Consider the following 18,991-nt stretch of genomic DNA (forward strand, 5'->3'; position numbering starts at 1 on the left):
AATGCATACTCACAGACATAACAATGGTGGCAACTAGGAGGTTTGTAATTTAGACAGCGATTGCTATACCGGGTTCCTGATGTTCTTCTGCATTCGCATCTGATGTAGTATCAATTACACTCGCCTGCCCCCTTTTTTTATCAAGAACAGGTCTCCAATTTTCTGGAACTAACCCCGGGTCTTTTACAACTACCATTACGTAACTCCATGTCAAAAGTATAAGCTGCGAGCCGAAAATTCCCGTTAATCGAAAGAAACAAACTTATGACCACTAAGGCAGTGATCTCGGCCTATTTTACACATTAATGCCCTCATTACAGCACGAATATCGGATGATTTCTGATTGAAACTCCAGTTTTCCCCAATGGAGCAGAAATGAAAGAACAATCTAGATCGATAAGATCTGGAATGATAGCTAGGCTGATTTCGGAAGAGAATTACTCACCAACAATTGAAAGACGAGGACTAAAAATATCACAAGCAAAGACGAAGATCACCGCGAGAAAAGGAGGGGCCCCCGAGCAATGAGGACGACAGCCTAGTACGAAAGGGCCACGACGGCGGCGACAATCAAGATCATGGAGTAACCGACGAACCACAGACAAGAACATAACCTAAAAAGATTAGCGAGGCGGCAACAAATCATCCTTTTAAATGGCAGAGGATCTCCAATATTATCAAGATCCAAAGAATAGCCCGTGCTCTTCCTCTTTTCCTCCCCGCCGTGAAGATTTGCCGCCAAATCTTCCCCGCCAGATTCTCGATCGATTGCGGCCCACCCAAGATCAATCTTGGATCGATCATTAATATACGTATTCTTTAACTATTTTTCTCTGAAACTATATCTCGCGATGGGACGAACGATGACAACTGAGAAAAAATATACTTATTCAGAAAGAAAAACAACGTATTTTCCGATAATCGCAGGTTTTCAAAATTCCTGCTACCAGACCTCCGAAGTAGAAGGGAAGTCTGTTACGAAGAAATCTACGACAGGAGAGGTCGTCTTCTCCACTACAAATTTTGGGGATGGTGAGGGCGATGAGGATGATGGCGGCGAGGGATAGGATGGAGAAATGGAGAGGACCGTTTTAAGGAGATGATGCTTAAAGAGAAGGATGTGACGATTCCGCTGATACTAGTCGATTGCTGCTATTTCACAATAGCACTATAACGGTCGACTGCTGCTATTTCTCAACAGAGGATGGACAACAGTCAGGCACACAACGGTCACATTGAGGCCTATAAATGCATGTGTAAACATTAGATCATTGAGGCTTTTCTTTCTATTATGTCTCCCAGGGTAGCGGCTCTGCCCGCCACCTTGTCCATCCTCTAATCTCTATCTATCTTCTGTTCGATTCCGTATTGATCCAGCCTGAGATGCCCTTCTCTCATCTTCTCTACTTCTCTCCTCTAGATCTCATATTGGCATCTCACCTTTCTTAACATGGTATCAGAGCCCTATGCCTTGCGACAAAGCTCAAGATCCTTTGGTTATGTTGCCTAGACACAGCCAAGATATCTCAACGATTTCTCTATCTCACCTGGCATGAGTTCTTTCTTCATCCGGTTTTCTTTCACAAAGAAGCAGTTTGGTTTGTTACGGCATCGCCCGAGGGCGCGCTTTATGGCTGAGAGATCCTGTCCAATCCAAAAAGAGTGGTCAAGACGACCAACGAGATGATGACGTCGTCCCCGTACTGCGTACTAGACAATCTCGCCACAAGCACTTGTTATGCCTTCTCGTGAGGGTGCGGATCAGATGCAGCAAAGAGGCAATCGTGAAGGCTAAATTGGGCAGGAGATAGGTCACTATCAAATTCATTGAGACAGCACTGGCGAGAAGTGGTTCCTGCTCTTTTCTCACAGGTGGCTTCTTTCTTGACTCGCCGCCCTCTCGGCGCCCGAGATTGATGCCGGCCATGGGAACAAGGAGCTCGACCCTGGGATTTTGTCCCCATAAAAATCTCAGAAGTGTTCCAAGGCGGCTTGAGAATATTGCAATCTGGGAAGGGTTTAATGTCGCCAAAGGTCTTCGAATAGAAGGCGGTTGGCTATGGCAATGGCGACGCAAAGAACCCCCATTACTTTGGACCGACAGGACTCTAAGACTTTGAAGGAGGAGCTTTTTGTTGAGAATTGCAAGGATGAGAAACATAATGAAGAGAAAATCATCTTATTCTTGCCCAGAGACAGAGATTTTAAAACCAATGCCCAAGGAGAACAATGATTTTCATCCTCTTTAGGAGAAGTCTTTTGGGGCATTCTACAGCAGGACGAGGCAAAGGCCCAAGTTGTTTGATATTTATTTCCTTCCTCTGTATCGATAGTAAACGAAGGCAGCCGTGGAGTGTCCTTATTGCCTTATGGTTCAATTGCTCTAACGACAGAATTAGGTGATTTCAGCGGTTCTCGCTATGGAGTTGTGTTTTTCCGAAACCCTTGTTGGAAGAGGCTAAGGCTGGGGGCATCAAAAGCAAGAACCCCTCTCAGTCAGAGACTGGTGCAACGATGTTCTGCCCAGGAGCGCAGCCGATGATTCTGGTGTTTGCAGTCGCTTTGGTGCTAGCCAGTCAATTCCCATGGTTAGCACAGATTTTTTTTTTCACCTCTCTGCCTTAACCTATATGAATTCTTTAGCAAGCCCGATGGTTGTGCCAACCATAGCCTTTAGGGAGGGTGTTAAGGAGATAACGCTTGAAGAGAAGGATGTGAAGATTCCACTGATAACGGTCGACTGCTGCTATTTCTCAACGGAGGATGGACAATGGTCAGGCACACAACGGTCCCACTGAGGTCTATAAATACCTGCGCAGACATTAGATCATTGAGGCTTTTATTTCTATTATGTCTCCCAGGGCGGCGGCTCCGCCCGTTGCCCTGTCCATCCTTTAATATGTATCTATCTTCTGTTCGGTTCTGTATTGATCCAGCGAGAATGCCATCTAATTGAAGATCATGAGATGCCCTTCGCTCTTCTTCTCTACTTCTCTCTTCTAGATCTCATATTGGCATCTCACCTTTCTTAACAGACCGCTGGTTTGCCCTGATTGTCATAAAGGTTCCCTTCAAACATTGTGCGGAACGTTCATATGTGGTGGTGCATTGTCGGGTGCCGCTGCAACGCCGCCAAGGCCAAGGCCACCGCAACACTCATCCTCCTTCACCAATAAATCACCGACAAGGAAGCCGTAGCCGCGCTCCTCCTCTGCTCTTCAAAAGTGGGACGGATCGGACCTCTTAGATCAAAAAATTGTGCTCTATTGAATTTTTTTTATCCGATGTGAGCAATAAAACGAGTATCCGCCTGGCCGGAATAAGAGAATTCTGTTGATAGAAGGGAAAACATAGGAAAAGCAGTCGAGTTGATGGATCTCTTGATGCTCCTTGTAGTGCAGGAATCATTACGGTGGAGTAAATTCGTTGTTTTTTTCTCTATCTAATTCGTACTACCTATTGTTCTCTGCTGTTTTTTTTCTTAAACAGATTGCATACTGCATTCTTGCCGCTCGGATCTTCCAGATAATCCAAGATATGTCTCGAGAGGATGAACGATCGAAGACGGGAGTGTTGGGAAGTTAATCTTGACTTAGTTGATTTAGGAGTTGGTGTTTTTGAATAAGTCCACAAAGGACAAGTCAGCATGGTATAGAGTGATGTGGAGGCAGGAGCTGATTCAAGGAGAGCAGAAGACTGGGTTTCTTGGAAGACCAAAGTACATGGACAGGTGTGTGGCCATGGTGAGTTTAAATCCATAGGAAGTTATGGGGGAGTGCCTATAAATATCTAGGTATTTTCATTATTTTAGTATGTTGTGTGGATGGTTCCTTTCTCTCTCAAAGCATTCTTGCATCTTGTTTCTCTGTGTGAGATCAAGAGAGTTAGGGCTTAAAACCTTTTCTCTCTGTGAGATCAAGAGAGTGAGTGCTTGTCCTTCCCTTCTCTGTGTGAGTTGCTGAAGTGAGAGAGCTAGGTTCCAACAGGGAGAAGCAGTGAAGACAAGAAGGGGAATTAAGAAGGACGAAATTGAAAAAATAACTCCAGCTAAAGAGTATATCCGCTGATGAATCAGTACAGTTTTGATTCTGGGTGATGATCTTTTGTAAGTTATTATTTAATCGTTGGGTGATTATAGAAGTCGCCGGTCTGATATTTGTCGTAGATTTTTGACCGTAATTGTCCCCTGCTTCTCCTCCTCATCTTCATCATCATGCTCTCTCTTCCTCCATATCTCTCTCGCTTTTCTTCTATCTCGTGCACTCTTGTTCCCCCCATCTCTCTCTCCACACCCATCCTTTTCTTTCTCTTTCCTTCTCTCTCTATCTACATCTCTCTCTCTTTCCTACATCTCTATCTTTACCCCTTTCTCTCTCTTTCTCTTTCTCTATATCTCCATCTCTCTCTCTTCCCCTACATCTCTCTCTCGACCTCTTTCTCTCTCTTTCTCTCTCTCTCTTTCTCTCTCTTTCTCTCTCTCTATCTCCATCTCTATCTCTTCCCCTACATCTCTCTCCACCTCTTTCTCTCTCTTTCCCTCTCTATCTCTCTGAGCCTCTTTCTCTCTCTTTCTGTCCATCTGGCATTCTCTTTCTCTCTCTCTACCTCTATGTTTTTCTCTTTCCCCCCTCTTGCATTCACTTTCTCTCTGTACCTCTATGTCTTTCTCTCTGTTTTCCTCCGTCGCTGTCTCTCTCTTTCTTATCTCTTTAGAAACACGGGATTTCACGTAGAGCATGGATGTCGCCTTTGAAACCACTATAGAATCACTGAAACAACAATTGAAGACATTATTGATAGAATCATGGAATGAAGGCGATACTGGAAGAATAATAAATAAATTAAACAAAAGGAATATTATTTTCCCGATATTATCGTGTTTTCAGCATCTTTTCCGGGCCATTACAAAATTTGCTTTATGGCGTCCGCGCTTCCACGTTGCTCGTGATCATAGATTGATAGCTTACTTTTTTCCTCTTGAATAAAGTCAATTTTAAACGTTAAAGATATTAGTTATTTTTTTATTATTGAAACTGCGGAACAAGTGCTCGTGATCAGTGCAAAAACAAAGAATCGTTAGCAAAGTGGGTCATAAAAGTATCTCTCCCTCTATCCATAATGCCATCCCTCTCCGTTTTTCTTTTGCTCTCTCTCTCTCTCTCTCTCCCCCTCACTCCCTCTCTCCCTCTCCCCTCTCTCTCCCCCTCCCTCTCTTTCTCCCGCTCCCTCTCTCTCTCCCTCTATCTCTGTCTTTGTCTCTTGCTATCTCTTTCTCTCTCTCTCTCCCCCTCCCTCTCTCTCTCCCTCCCTCTCCCTCCCTCTCTCTTCTTCCCTTCCTCGTTCTCTCTCTCTCCCTCTCCCGTTCTCTCTCTCCCTCCCTCCCTCTCTGTATCTCTCTCTCCCTTTTCTCACTCTCTCTCTATATCTCTCTCTCGTCTCCCTCTCCCTCTCTCTCTCCTTTCCTCCTTCATTCAATCTCTCCCTCCCGCCCCCGTTCTCTCTCTCCCCCTCCCTCCCCCTCTCTGTCTCTCTCTCTCCCTTCCTCTCCCTCCCTCTCTCTCCTCCCCTCCCCCCTCCTCTCTCCCCCCCCCCCCCCCCTTCTGTTCTCCCATCTCTTTCCTTCTCTCTGCCCTCCCTCCCCCCTTTTCTCTCTCCCTCTCTGTCTCTCTCGCCCTTCCTCTCCCTTTATCTCGCTCCTTCCCTCCCTCGTTCTCTCTCCCTCTCTCTCCTCTCCACTCTCTCTCTCTCCCCCCCTCCCTCCCTCGCTCTCTCTCTCCCTCCCTCCTTCTTTCTCTCTCTCCCTCCCTCTCCCCCTCTCTCTCTCCCTTCCTCCCCCGTTCTCTATCTCCCTCCTTCCCTCTCACTCCTTTCTCTCTCCTCTTTCCTCTCTTTCCTTATGTCTCTCCATCTCTTTGCCTCTGTCTCTCTCTCTTTCCACCTCTCTATCTGTCTCTCTCTGCCTCTGTCTTTCTCTCTTCCCCTCCATCCCTCTCCCATTCTCTCTCTCTCTCCCTCCTCCCGTTCTCTCCTCTCTCTCTCTTCTCTCCCATCTCTTCTTCTCTCTCCCTCTCCCTCTCTCACCCTCCCTGGTTCTCTCTCGCCCTTCCTCCCCCATTCTCTCTCTACCTCCCTCCCTCGTTCTCTCTCCCTCCTTCCCTCTCTCGTCTCTCCTCTCTCTCTCCTTTTCTCTCTCTCTCTCCCTCCCTCCCTCTGTCCCTTTCTCTCTAATGAATAACATATGTGGATTCATACATGACAATATATACATGTCTATGAGGATGTACTTTGAGGGTGATCCGAATGGTTTTATCTCTGTGCAGCAGAACCTAATTCTGTGGACTAATAGCTGACCAAGTAAGGGAAAGATGATTAATTTAATGAGATTAGATGGTCCAAGACTACGCAATCAAACTTTATCACCAAAACCACAACAGCACGTGAACATTGAGAGCAAATCAATTATTATCACTAACCAATAACAATCTCATAATTAAGATGTAACAATGTACCTCAGATATGGAAGCCAACAAGAAGGTCGAGTTAAAGTAGAATGACCTTGACCCGCATTTATCTGCAGCTCTACTAAGGGTACGAAAGGAAAGGGGAAGGCAAGGGAGATGGATATGAAGGAACATCAATAGGGCTGAGGTGGAGAAGTGTATAGGAGAGAGTATAATTAAAGAAAATGATAAGAATTTACGGAATTGGTTAGGATGTTGATAGCTGTGACCGTGACAAAATAATGGGAGAAGACGGTCATGTGGAGCTTGGTGTTAACTGCAGTTATTTATTTATATATTTTTTCTCTTTCTATATTTTCTCTTATGTATTGTATGGTCCATTATGATAGGCTCAATATGTTGTAACCCATATTAGTACCCCATATAAGGGTACGTGGATCTTTTGGGATTGGTAAATTTTTCAGTGGACTCTCTCTCGTATGGTATGGGGCTTGAATGCCCTATGTTGGCTGCAAGTTCTTCATGGCATCAGAGCTTTGATCCTGAGCTGGTTGGAGCTAGGCCATCAATGAAGTAGTCTTCTCTGTGTTCGTGACGGCTCAATCTAAGCTGGTAGGAGCTCACTGTGTTCGAGCTGATCAGAGCTGCTCGATTTGAGCAATATCTTGGTTGTTGAAGCTATCTTGGTTGAGCTGCTCGATTTGAGCTGTAGTTAACTGGTCTTGCTCTTAATGAGTTGGAGTTGTTTGTAACGGCCTGTTAGTGTTTGTCCGATTGTCTCCGAGTGGCAGGTAGTATCTTGGTTCTTGGTTGTTGTAGCTTTCCTGGGCGTTGAAGCTATCCTGGTTGAATTTACAAAATTCTGATGCGATATGATTGTTTCAATGAGGATATTTGATAAAGTTGCAAACGATCACAATGTACCAGAGAATACTATAGTTCGCGAGAAGTTCTTATTCGATAAAAAAATGCCGAGAACCCATATCTAGACTGCTTCAGTCTCTCGTCAGGATCCTTTGTGTTCAGATCTAGGCAGCTTCAGTCCCCTTGGTGAAGCTCCTCCTTGGATCAAGATCTGGACGTCCCTCACCGTGATGAAGCTCCTACCTAGATTGAGCATGACTCTGACTTCTTCATACTCTCCATAAGGTCAGGCTGAATCCTGCTCCTTTGGCCTCTTTTGATGTAACCGTCAGACTTGATCTCCAAGAAATGATAATACCCCTACCTGGTCTCCTCGACCCTTATTTACAGGTGCATGCTCCTTCCGTTCTGTCTGAGTCGATAGTGCCTAGTCAATGGTATCCATTAACCTCTCTCTTCTTGTTCATTCTGATATATTTCAATGAATAGAATTTATCAATACTTCCCCCTGAAGATCCAGCTTGTCCTGAAGCTAGAAGTCTGGAAATGTTTTGCAAAAATGATGGACTTGCTCACACGATGATTCAGTGGCTGGAAGATTAGCCCATTTGATACGTACTTCTGCTCCATATGGTGTGCAGTGATATTTGAGAATGCGCTCAGGATACACCTGCCATTCATAGTCAACATATAGACAAGAGGGTAAAGACTAAATATTGGATTGGTGAGGGTCCACTACTTTCTTTAGTAGGGATGCATGGAAAACGGGATGCAAAGTAGAATGTGGACGTAAATCCAGCTGATATGCCACTACTCCTATTTTTTTGAGAATCTTTTAAGGACCAGAAAATTTGGGACTGAGTATTTCACAATATTTTCTTGCGAATGACTTCATCTTGTATGGTCTCACTTTTAGATAGACCATGTCCCCCTCTCTATACTCTTCACCTCTTCTATGCTTGACTGCTTGGCTTTTCATTCTTGATTGGGCCCTTGCAAAATGCTGTTTTAAAGTTGTAAGAATTTCATTCCTATCTGTTAAGGGCTGATCAGCAGAGTCAAAAGGTGATGGTGTTGACCCATTACGAGTTAATGAAGGAGGATCTCGACCATAGACTGCCTTGAAAGGTGTCGTCTTGATCGACGCATGATAAGAATTGTTGTAATTATACTCAGCCTAATGTAGCCAATTTTTTCATCTTTTAGGATTTTCAGAAACAAAGCACCTTAAGAAACATTCCAGACCTCTGTTTGTGACCCCTGATTGCCCGCCGGTTTCCCAATGATATGACGAGCTGAACTTCAAACAAGTGCCTCGTAGTCAATGCAGCTCTTTGCAAAAATGACTCCGAAATAAACTTCATCTGTCAAAAACAATTGAGTTTGGAACTCTATGCAACTTGATGATTTCTTTGGTAAATATATCTGCTATGGTGCTAGCTCAGAAAGGATGTTTAACTGCAATGTAATGACTATACTTGCTTAAACAATCTACCCGTACCATAATGGAATCATACCCCTCTGATTTTGGTAGACCTTCAATAAAATTCATTGTAATGTCTTCCCAATTTTGACTTGGGATAGGTGATGGCTGAAGCAATCCCGCAAGAGATAAGGTTGATGATTTCTGTTTCTGACATACAGGACATCAGTTAACATACGTTTTGTTATCTTTTTTCACACCTGGCCATGTTACTTGTTGGGATATCCTCCGAAATGTCCTATGGAATCCAGCATGTCCTCCAATATTTGAGTCATGGAAATCCTGTAAAATGTTGGGGATTAAGGGAGATCCTTGTGGTAGAACTATGCATCCTTTATGGATTAGTAGGCTTTGTTGGATGGTATATTTTGGATCTGTGCCACCATCTATCTCTTGTTCCCTTAGTATTCTATGGAGTTTTGGATCTTCTTTTACTTATTGTATCAGCTTCATCTTGTCTAACCAATGTGTGACTGATACCGAGTTGCACTCCCCATGTGGATCCGATTGTGACCATGCATCGGCCACAATAATCTTACTTCCAGCTTTACATTTGATAGTACAGTCATAACCCAGAAGTTTTGACACCCAACGGTGATACTGGAAGGGTACTTCCTTCTGGTCTGCGACAAAACGTATGCTTATTTGGTCTATGTACATAGTAAATCTACTGAACATCAGATAGTATTTCCATCTTTGTACACCCCACACTATTGCCATAAGCTCCTCTCATATGCTGATTTAAACCTTGTATTGCAACGGAATGCCTTGCTGTAATAGGCTATTGGATGCTTCTCTTGTAGTAATACTGCCCCCACTACCAACTTGGATGCATCTGTTTCAATACTAAAGGGTAAGAAGAAATTGGGTAACCGAAAGATTGGGGTTTCCGACAAGGCTTGCTATAACTTGTTAAATGACTTCTCAGCTTCACTAGTCTAGATGAAACAATTATTCTTCAAAAGAGCGGTATGGGGTTGGGTAATGGCAGAATATTTAGAAACCAATCATCTATAATAGCCTATGAACCCCAAGAACCTTCTCAATTCCTTAATAGTTTGGTGTACTTCCCACTAATTGATTACTTCAATCTTTGTAGTGTCAGTCGAAACCCGCTTGGCCGATATAACATGCCCTAAGAAATCAACGTCGTTACATCCAAACTTGCATTTCTTGGAATTTATATAAAGATTGTTCTTTGATAATAGATCGAACACGGTAGCCAGGTGTTGTTCATGCTGTTGAGGACTTTAATTGTATATTGATATTTCATCGATAAACACCAATACAAACTTTTGAAGATGTTCACTGAAAATGGAATTCAGAAGAGCTTGAAATGTTGCGGGTGCATTTGATAATCCGAAAGGTATCACGTTAAACTCAAAGTGCCCATGGAGTGTTTTAAAGGCTCTCTTGTGTATGTCCTTTGGATGCATTCTAAGTTGATAATACCCTGATGTCAAGTCAATTTTGGAAAAAATAACCATCCCATGAAGTTATTCTAATAACTCATCCACCAATGGTATCGGAAATCTGTTTGGAACACTTATCTGACTGAGAGACCTATAATCATGCAAAGTTGGAATCCTCCATCTTTCTTCTTTACTAAAAGAGCCGGACATGAGAAACTACTACTGGAATGCCGAATGACGTTGGTCTCTAGTAATTATTGAATCAGTTCTTCCAGAATATTATTGTGTGCTAATGAATACCTATAGGGTCTCTTATTAACGGGTTTAGACTCCCAGAGTAAAGGTATTCGATGATCACAATCTCTGGTTGGTAGAAGGGTACTAGGACACCCATAAACGTGGGGATCTTTATCTTTTATCCAATGCAAGCAGGAGTCAAGTGATAAGACATGTACCTCGTGGAGATGCATAGTCGGATGGCCTCTTATATTATTGACTTGTTGAATCGATTCTTCCCACTCTTGATTGGCTTGTTTGATGTCAAATTAAAAGAACCTTAGGGAGTTTAACTCTGGATCAAAAATAATGGTGCAAACATGCCCCTTCCAGTATATTTTGATCATCAGGTGGTGATAGTTGCTATGGAACCACACCAATGACTGCAACCACCGCACTCTAAGATCAAGTCACAGCTACCTAGTGGAAATGGGATATAATTCTGTTCGAAAGTGAAACCTTGGAAGGGTATAGGGAGATTAATACAAGTTCCCTCTATTTGTTTGCAATAGGCATCCCCCAAAGCAATACTCTATTTGTGGTAGAGGCGAATGGGAATGCTGAGTACTTGAATTACATGGGGCCTAATAAAATTGTAAGTAGGTTCCCATCAGTCAGAATTCTTATTTGATGGTTCTAGATGACTCCCTAAAGTCTGAAAAGTACCAGGCATGGGATGGGAGACTGGTCTGGCTTCTTGAAGTGACAAAAGTTCCCCACCACTAGGAGGGCCGTGATCTAGCTGCATTAAGTCTTCTTCGGAAATTGGTTGATCTTCGTCTTCCTTCTCTTCCTCTAAGATACATATACTCAGCTTGTTGCGACAATGGTGACATGGGATGTACCTCTCATTAAAGTAGAAACATGGTCCTTTTTCCTTCATCTACATAAACTCCTCTGGAGATAACTTTGTGATCTTCTTCTTGCTGCCCCTTTACAAGTTATCAATTTGGACCAAATTCTGAACATTACTGCATACTTGAGTTGAATGTTGTCCATCTCTTCTACTTGAATAATGTGCTCTACTTTGGTTGTTGCTGGAGGACTTCTGAATGAGAGAAGTCTTGTGATTTGTTCTCTCTTGCTTATCAAAAATTGCTAGATTGCTCCAGCTTCTATTAAGAAGTCCTTGATCTCTTGAATTCCATCTACTCTATACTTATTTAACTCCACTCTAACTTCTGGTTTCAATCCTCTAAGGTAGGCTGTTTCTTGAACATTTGGTGGATTATGCGACAAGAATGCAGCAAGATCCTCAAATTTCGATCCGTAATCTGACACTGAGCTTGTATGCTTGAGATTCATCAACTGAGTACATAAGGATCTAGTAGAGAAGTTATACCTTGTTCGCAAAATGTTGTCGAAATACATGCCAATGATCAAAACCAAAATTGTATTCTGTATATTTAAACAAGCCCTGTTCGGGGCCATCCATGTGTAATGATACCAATTGTAATTGCTCTTTGTCAGTCAATCAGTGGATCTTAAAAAATTTCTCTACGCAATTCAATTGTATTTGAGCATTTTACACACGTAAATAAGGTACATCCCCTTTGCAGATTTTTTTTTTTTGTTCAGTTATGGAATCTTGAGTTTTTTGCACTCTCTTGTACCTTGTAGATTATCTAGGTTCAGTTCTTGATGAGGCCTATGGTCGAGCCTCGAGTTTGGAGTTCATAGCCGGTTGTTGAAGCAGAGTACCAGATAATATCTCGGCTAGGACTGGTACGTCCTCATTTCTTGCTTTTCCTCTGTCAGCGGTATCTTCCATATTGATCCCAATTAACTGAATAGTTGCTTTTCCCCAACCTTGTTCCACTTCCTTGAGCTTCTTTTACCTCTAATTCCTTGCAATTCTTAGAATGCAATCACCGTAGAGTAACTTGAATTCTTGTAACCCGGAGTTTTGCACCTGGTTCTTGATTAGTGTAGATCTTGCTTCAAGAATTTTTTATCTCACTCTTTGAAGCACCGGAATATCCTAATATTTACGCAGGATCTTGGATCGTTGAGCCAATATCTTGTCGTCGAAGCTTGAATCCGAGAATCATTTTGCTCTGATACCAGTTGATACGATATGATTGTATCAATGAGGATATTTGATAAAGTTGCAAATGATCACAATGTTCCTCAGAATACTATAGATCTTGAGAAGTACTTACTCGGTAAAAAAATGCCAAGAAACCAGACCTAGATGGCTTCAGTCTCTCGTCAGGCTTTTTCTCGATCAGATTTAGGCGGCTTCTGTCCCCTGAGTGAAGCTCCTCCATGGATAATGATCTGGATGTCCCTTGCCCTGATGAAGCTCCTGCCTGGATCGAGCTTGGCTCTCACTTCTTCGTACTCTTCAAAAGGTCAAGATGAATCTTGCTCCTCTGGCCTCTTCGACGTGACCGTCGGACTTAATCTCCAAAAAATGATAATACCCCTACCTGGTGTCCTCGACCCTTATTTATAGGTGCACGCTGGTTTGGGTCTGTCTGAGTGGGCAATGCCTGGTCAACGACAACTTTTGACCTCTCTCTTCTTGTTCTTTCGGACATATTTCCTTGAATAGATTTTATCATTTGAGCTGCTCAATTTGAGGTGTATTCGATTGGTCTTGCGCTTAACAAGTTGGAGCTGTTAGTGACACCCTATTAATGTTTGTCCGATTCTCTCCGTGTAGTGGGTAGTATCTTGGTTGAATCTATCTTGGTTCTAGGTTGGTGAAGCTTTCTTGGAGGTTGAAGCTATCTTGGTTGAAGTTATCTTGCTCTTGCTTTTTGGTTGTTGGAGCAGCATGGTTTTGCCCTATATTCAGCTGGTCTTGCTCTTAGCCAGTTGGAGCTGTTTGTGATGCCTGTTAGTGTTTGTCTCATTCTCTTTGAGTAGTGGGAGACTTACACAGATATTTTGTGAAATGGGTGGATCCAACGTAGTTGGCTGAACAGAGGATCCTATGTGGTACCATCTGTAATTCTACCTATTGTAGAGCCTCTATGATACAATGGTACAAACTTTGATCAGTGGAGTCAGATGGTCGAGCTTACTCGCCTTAGTAGAGAGTTAAGTAATCACTTGACAAATGAGGTTGATCCAGTAGCTCCATCATACAAATTGTGAAAACGTGACAATGCAAAAGTCCACATATTCCTCTTGGCTAGTATGACAAATGATATGCTTCCGAAGATGTCCTTTTTGAAAACAGACAAGCAAATTTGGGATTACGTCCAAAAGACCGCTCTCAAAAGGAGCATTCTCTAGAACATATGAATTGGATATTGGACTCCAGGCCACGAATCATATGACTCCATATCATACAAATTGTGAAAACGTGACAATGCAAAAGTCCACGTATTCCTCTCGGCTAGTATGACAAATGATATGCTTCCGAAGATATCCTTTTTGAAAACAGACAAGCAAATTTGGGATTACGTCCAAAAGACTGCTCTCAAAAGGAGCATTCTCTAGAACATACGAATTGGATATTGGACTCCAGGTCCACGAATCATATGACTCCATATCTATCAAAATTTGAATCTTATATTACTTATAAATGGGTTAGGAGATTTTTCATTGTAGGATGATGGGGGACAAACCAACTTTGAAGACCCGTCGAACCACTTCGTCGAGCAAGGGTTCACGCATGAGACCTAGCCTTCGAAGTATCTGGCCTAGTCAACAGGCCACAAAGGTTTGACGCTATTTTTCCTTGTTTAGTAGGCCTTGTATGTCCGTAGCGTATGTGTTTGTACTTGTTTCTTCACACGTATTTGAACCATTGTATGGACCTACATGTTTGGACGTGTCTAAGCCAAGTGTGGGGTGTTAGGGGTCTCTCTCCTGTTAGGGGGTCTCAATTAGTTTTAATTGGGCCTTCTCCCTTTTATTTCTAGGGGGGGAACGCACATATTTGCCCCTATAAAAGGTGGGCCCGCCCATAGGAGAGAGGAGAGAAGAAAATATTATAGCAAATGTGAGTTTTAAGGATTTTCCTGATTTTTAGTGTTTATTTTGAGTTTTTGCCATATTTATGAAAATCGCACTACAAATTTAGATAAGAGAAAGAAGCCTAGAGATCAGTGGAAATGGCTGCCATCTTCGCCGGAGCTATACTTAACCGGGGCAGAGCTTCTCTCTCCTCTTAAATTGGCAATTTCAACATAAGTTTCTCTAGAGAGCTTGGATCGAAGTGATTTTTGGTTCAGAAGGCTTCAATCTATAGGAATCGACTATAAGCACGCCCAAAACAGATTCCTATAGCTTCGATTAGAGGCTTTTGACTCCAAGAGGTAAGTTTTTCGTCCCGAACTTTAATTTCCAAATATCTGTTGACTCCGATGCGCTAAACGTCTCAAATTTATACTTAATCTGTTCATCTCGAAGAGACGCATCGATTTCTATACTTAATTTTACATGAACCAGTTTTTTAGTCGTAATTTTTGCATCTAAATTCCTCGCGCCGAGAAAGTTAGCTCGCAGCCCGCAATCCAATGCGGGCTGCTGAGCCACATGGGTGCCCGTCTAATGAGGATGCCACGTCGACGGGGCACCCAAGTCTCGCCGGCCACGTGGACGCCAAAATTGGGACCACCAACGCACTAGTGGCCCCTTTAGTGTCCACGTCAGCCGTCGGCCACGACCACGCCGTTGGATCTAATAGTGTGGTTGCATCTGACGGCCCTAATGCTACCAAAAAAATTAGAAAACTGATGACTCTAAAATATGTCATCAAATAATCAAGTTCTTATGTTTAAATTCATTACAATTATCTTGCGAATTCATGCTAAGTTCATGCATATGTATTGTTTTATGAAATCACTAACCCCACTTGATTCTTTGAATCAAGTGGAATATATTTAACATTTTGTGGCTAGTGAACATTCAGAAACAGGTTAAGAAGATCAAGGAAGAGAGGAGGATCAAGAGAAGTGGGCAAAAATTCGAAGTGGCAAAAATTACGAAAATGCCCCTGGGCATGACTTAAGAGAAAACCTGTAAATACTCTCTTGAGAGAGGAGTTTAGGTGTTCAGAATTTTCTCTAAGGAAACAAGGGCTTGGAGAAGAGGATTTCTGCACCCTCCAAGAGCTGCTGAGCATTGGAGTTGGGAGGAGAAACAAGCTGAAGATTAACTGAAGATCGAAGACCTCCACCTCGCCGCAAGGAAGTGACCTTGGTTGGAGTGAGTTCTTCAGTTCAGTGGTGTACTCTTCCCATTTAAGACAATCTCAGTTGGGGCTGGAGAATCATCAAAGGTTCTTCAGCATTTCCCAATCTGTGTTGTTGCTTTGTGTTAGTTTGAATATCAGTTCATAGTTTTTGTGTTTGTTTGTGTTTGTTTATTCCTTTGTTCAAGCTCCTATCAATCTAATCCACCTATCAGAAACCTATCGGCATAAACGAAAGTTTGCTTGAGCTCATGTGCAGCGCAAGGGGCAGGCACCTGTGCGCGCACGCCACAGGCACCGCTGTGCGCTGGCGCACAGCAGCTGCAACCGCTGGTCGCACGGGCTTGTGCGCCTACGCCACAAGTGTTGCCGCACACCCGCGCGGACGTGCAACATGCTTGTTCGAGCGTGTTGTAGGCGGGTGGGCGCTTTTGAGGCCGTGGCCGCGAGCTTGTGTCGCGCAGCCACGAGCCCACTCGGTGTGCACGCAGCTGCTTGCACCGCAGGCAGTTGTGAGCTCGTGCAGCTTCCCCCTGCGAGCTGCAGGTTCTGGTCGTGCATAATCAAACACCTGTTAGGTGTTTGATGAATTGACTAGACCGTAGTTGCAGCCCATTTCATTATTTAATTGATACTATTGGATTTTGCTTGTGGTTAAATTCAGATTCTAATCTTGCGGAGTAATCCTGAGTGGTACAAGCTCTTTGGAAGAATTATCGAATTGGGTGTAGATATTTCTTTCCATTGCTGAAATTCAACATTCTGATCTGATAATTCAAAGTGAACCGAAGACATTTTCTGCTGTTTCTCTGCTCCCTGAGGATCGACCCTCACTCTCCCTAAGCCGTGAGGTTATAAATTTTGTTGTATAAGCTCTCAACCTCACACGATTATCTTGCTAAATAACCAGTAAAAATCACAGTAAAATTGAGCTTATCAACTGGCGCCGCTGCCGGGGAGCACGGTATAACAGTAGGAATTTTTATTTTCTTTAAATCTACAGTCAATTCTCTGAATCTACAGTCATTTTTTGCAAATCTACAGTCATTTTCCTGAATCTACAATCATTTTTGTTGATTCTCCTAGTGCTGAAGGACTTAACAATCCTCAGCCTATTGTTATTCCAACCGTTTGCTGAAGATTTATGGTAGTAACATGTTCAGGAGCTGGTGAAAAATCTGCAGAGAAGGACATTAGAGACACCTCTCCAGATTCTACAGTTACAGAACCTGACATTCAGCAGGAGAATATGGCTGAAGAGATTCATCAGCATCATGAGAGGAGAAGGACCATGCTTGACAGGTCGACACCGTCGGGAAGCCTACGTCAAAAGGATGTAAATCTTAACATCGGTGACGGTATCTCCTTTCGATATGACAATGCATTAATTCATTCCTTACCTGAATTTAATGGACTGCCTGCTCAAAATCCCTTAGAATTTCTTGATGACTTCCATATTAGGTGTTCATCTCAAAACGTTCCAAGAATTTCTACAGAAATTTTAAAAATGAAATATTTTCCTCTAACTTTGAAAGACAAAGCATTTTCTTGGTATTGTAATTTAGGAATCACCTTTAACTCATGGGATGAGATGCAAGGAAAATTTCTGCAAAAATTCTACCCTCTCTCCAAAACGAATTTCTATAGAAGGGAAATTCACAATTTCCATCCTCATGATGGAGAAGCTTTTAGTGAGTCATGGGAGAGATTCAATGATTTGTTGAGGAAATGTCCTCACCATGGCATTGAACAATGTTAATTAGCCCAAATATTTTATGAGTCTCTCTCTGATTTTATGAAAAACAAAGTAAATCTCGCTACCGCTGGAACGTTCTATACTGCATATGAGGACGAAGTTTTTGATATTTTGGAGAGAGTTGCAGAAACTGATTTGCAGGAGATTGGAGCCAATCAGAATGGGAGGAATGTGCAGCCCAAGAGAGCAGGAGTTCTGCAGGTCAACGCCAAGGAGGGAGAGCTACAAGCGGGCCTAAGGGAGACCAACCAGAAATTGGAGGAGCTCACCTCTACCTTGAAGAATGTCTTCCTAGGTAACTCTCCCATCATTAAAGCTAAGATCTGCTCTCTCTGTTTTAGCAGGGAACATGAAGATGGAGCCTGCCAAGCCATGGAAGAAGAGGTGAAGGCCTTCAATCAGCCGCAACAACCGTGGGCAGGTCAAAAGCGGCCAAATTTCCAAAACGGAGAGGCCTTCCACCAAGGAAACAAGCCGGCAGCTCAACCCCCGTTCCAGCAGAGACAACAATTCCAGCACAGGCCTCCACAACAGTATCAGGTTTCATCTCAAACTCAACCTGATTTCTCTACATTAACCCCCGTCATTTCAGATATGATCGAAAAGCAAAACCAAAAGTTGCGGGCGGAGATGGAGATGCGAATGCAGGTGATGATGGAGTTCCATTCTAAACAAATGCTGGAGTCACAAGAGCAAATGAGGAAGCTGCTGGAGAGTTTCAGGCCACCCTCTGAGTCCCAAGGTATCCTTGCAGAAAACACTTGCACTTCTCAACGTTTTCCTACGAAACCCGTCATCAATCCATGCAATTTGCATCATATTCAGCATTCTAGCCATGAAGAAATGGATGAATTGGATCCTGAAGTTCTGGCAGCCTCAAGATTGAGGAATGGAAAAGAACTTCAGGATCCCTATAGGTATTCTGTAGAGAACGCTAGGAAGAAAGAGGAGTCAAGGGAGCACGAAGGAGAGGATCTTCCCGACGGCGATGAACCCTTACCTTCCACAAGTGGGCAACACATACCTTACCCCTCTGCCCTAACGAGAAAGAAACCTGTCTTTGATTATGAAAACAGGTTGTTAGAGAACTTTAGGAAGGCCACAATGACAGTCACTTTGGAAGACATGCTTAGGTGTGCACCATCACTTAAGAAATATCTTGAGGACTCTTGCACAAATAGAACGAATAGGGAAGTTGTTAAACTTTCCGAAAATGCCTCTAGCATTTTAAATGACATACCTATAAAAAAGAGGGATCCTGGTGCCCCTTTTATCACTTGTGACATAGGAGGAAAGACTTTTTCAAAAGTCTTGTTAGACACAGGAGCAAGCATCAGCATCATTCCGACGGCATTGTATGAGGAATACGGCTTCGAGGAGCTTGAAGAGATCCATATGGACTTACTCTTAGCCGACGGAACGGTCAGGCAACCTGAGGGACGATTGACTGATGTCACTATCACTATAGAAAATTGTGAAATTCCTGTAGATTTCATAGTAACTGATGTAAAAATTTCAGGAAACTTTAGCTCGGCTCCTATCATTCTAGGAAGACCGTTTTTAGTGACGGCTAGGACTATCATGGAC

At 43.0% G+C, this 18,991-nt stretch overlaps 1 non-coding gene across 1 annotated transcript; it reads right to left on the reverse strand.

Annotated features, from left to right (window-relative positions):
• Positions 1-17,287: 17,287 nt before the first annotated feature.
• LOC144710777 (small nucleolar RNA R71) lies at positions 17,288-17,393 on the reverse strand. The gene has a single exon (XR_013583415.1). It is a non-coding gene; the product is annotated as a small nucleolar RNA R71 (small nucleolar RNA).
• Positions 17,394-18,991: the final 1,598 nt, after the last annotated feature.

This window comes from Wolffia australiana, chromosome 12, assembly GCF_029677425.1.
Source record: "Wolffia australiana isolate 7733 chromosome 12, ASM2967742v1".
Lineage (NCBI taxonomy): Eukaryota > Viridiplantae > Streptophyta > Magnoliopsida > Alismatales > Araceae > Wolffia > Wolffia australiana.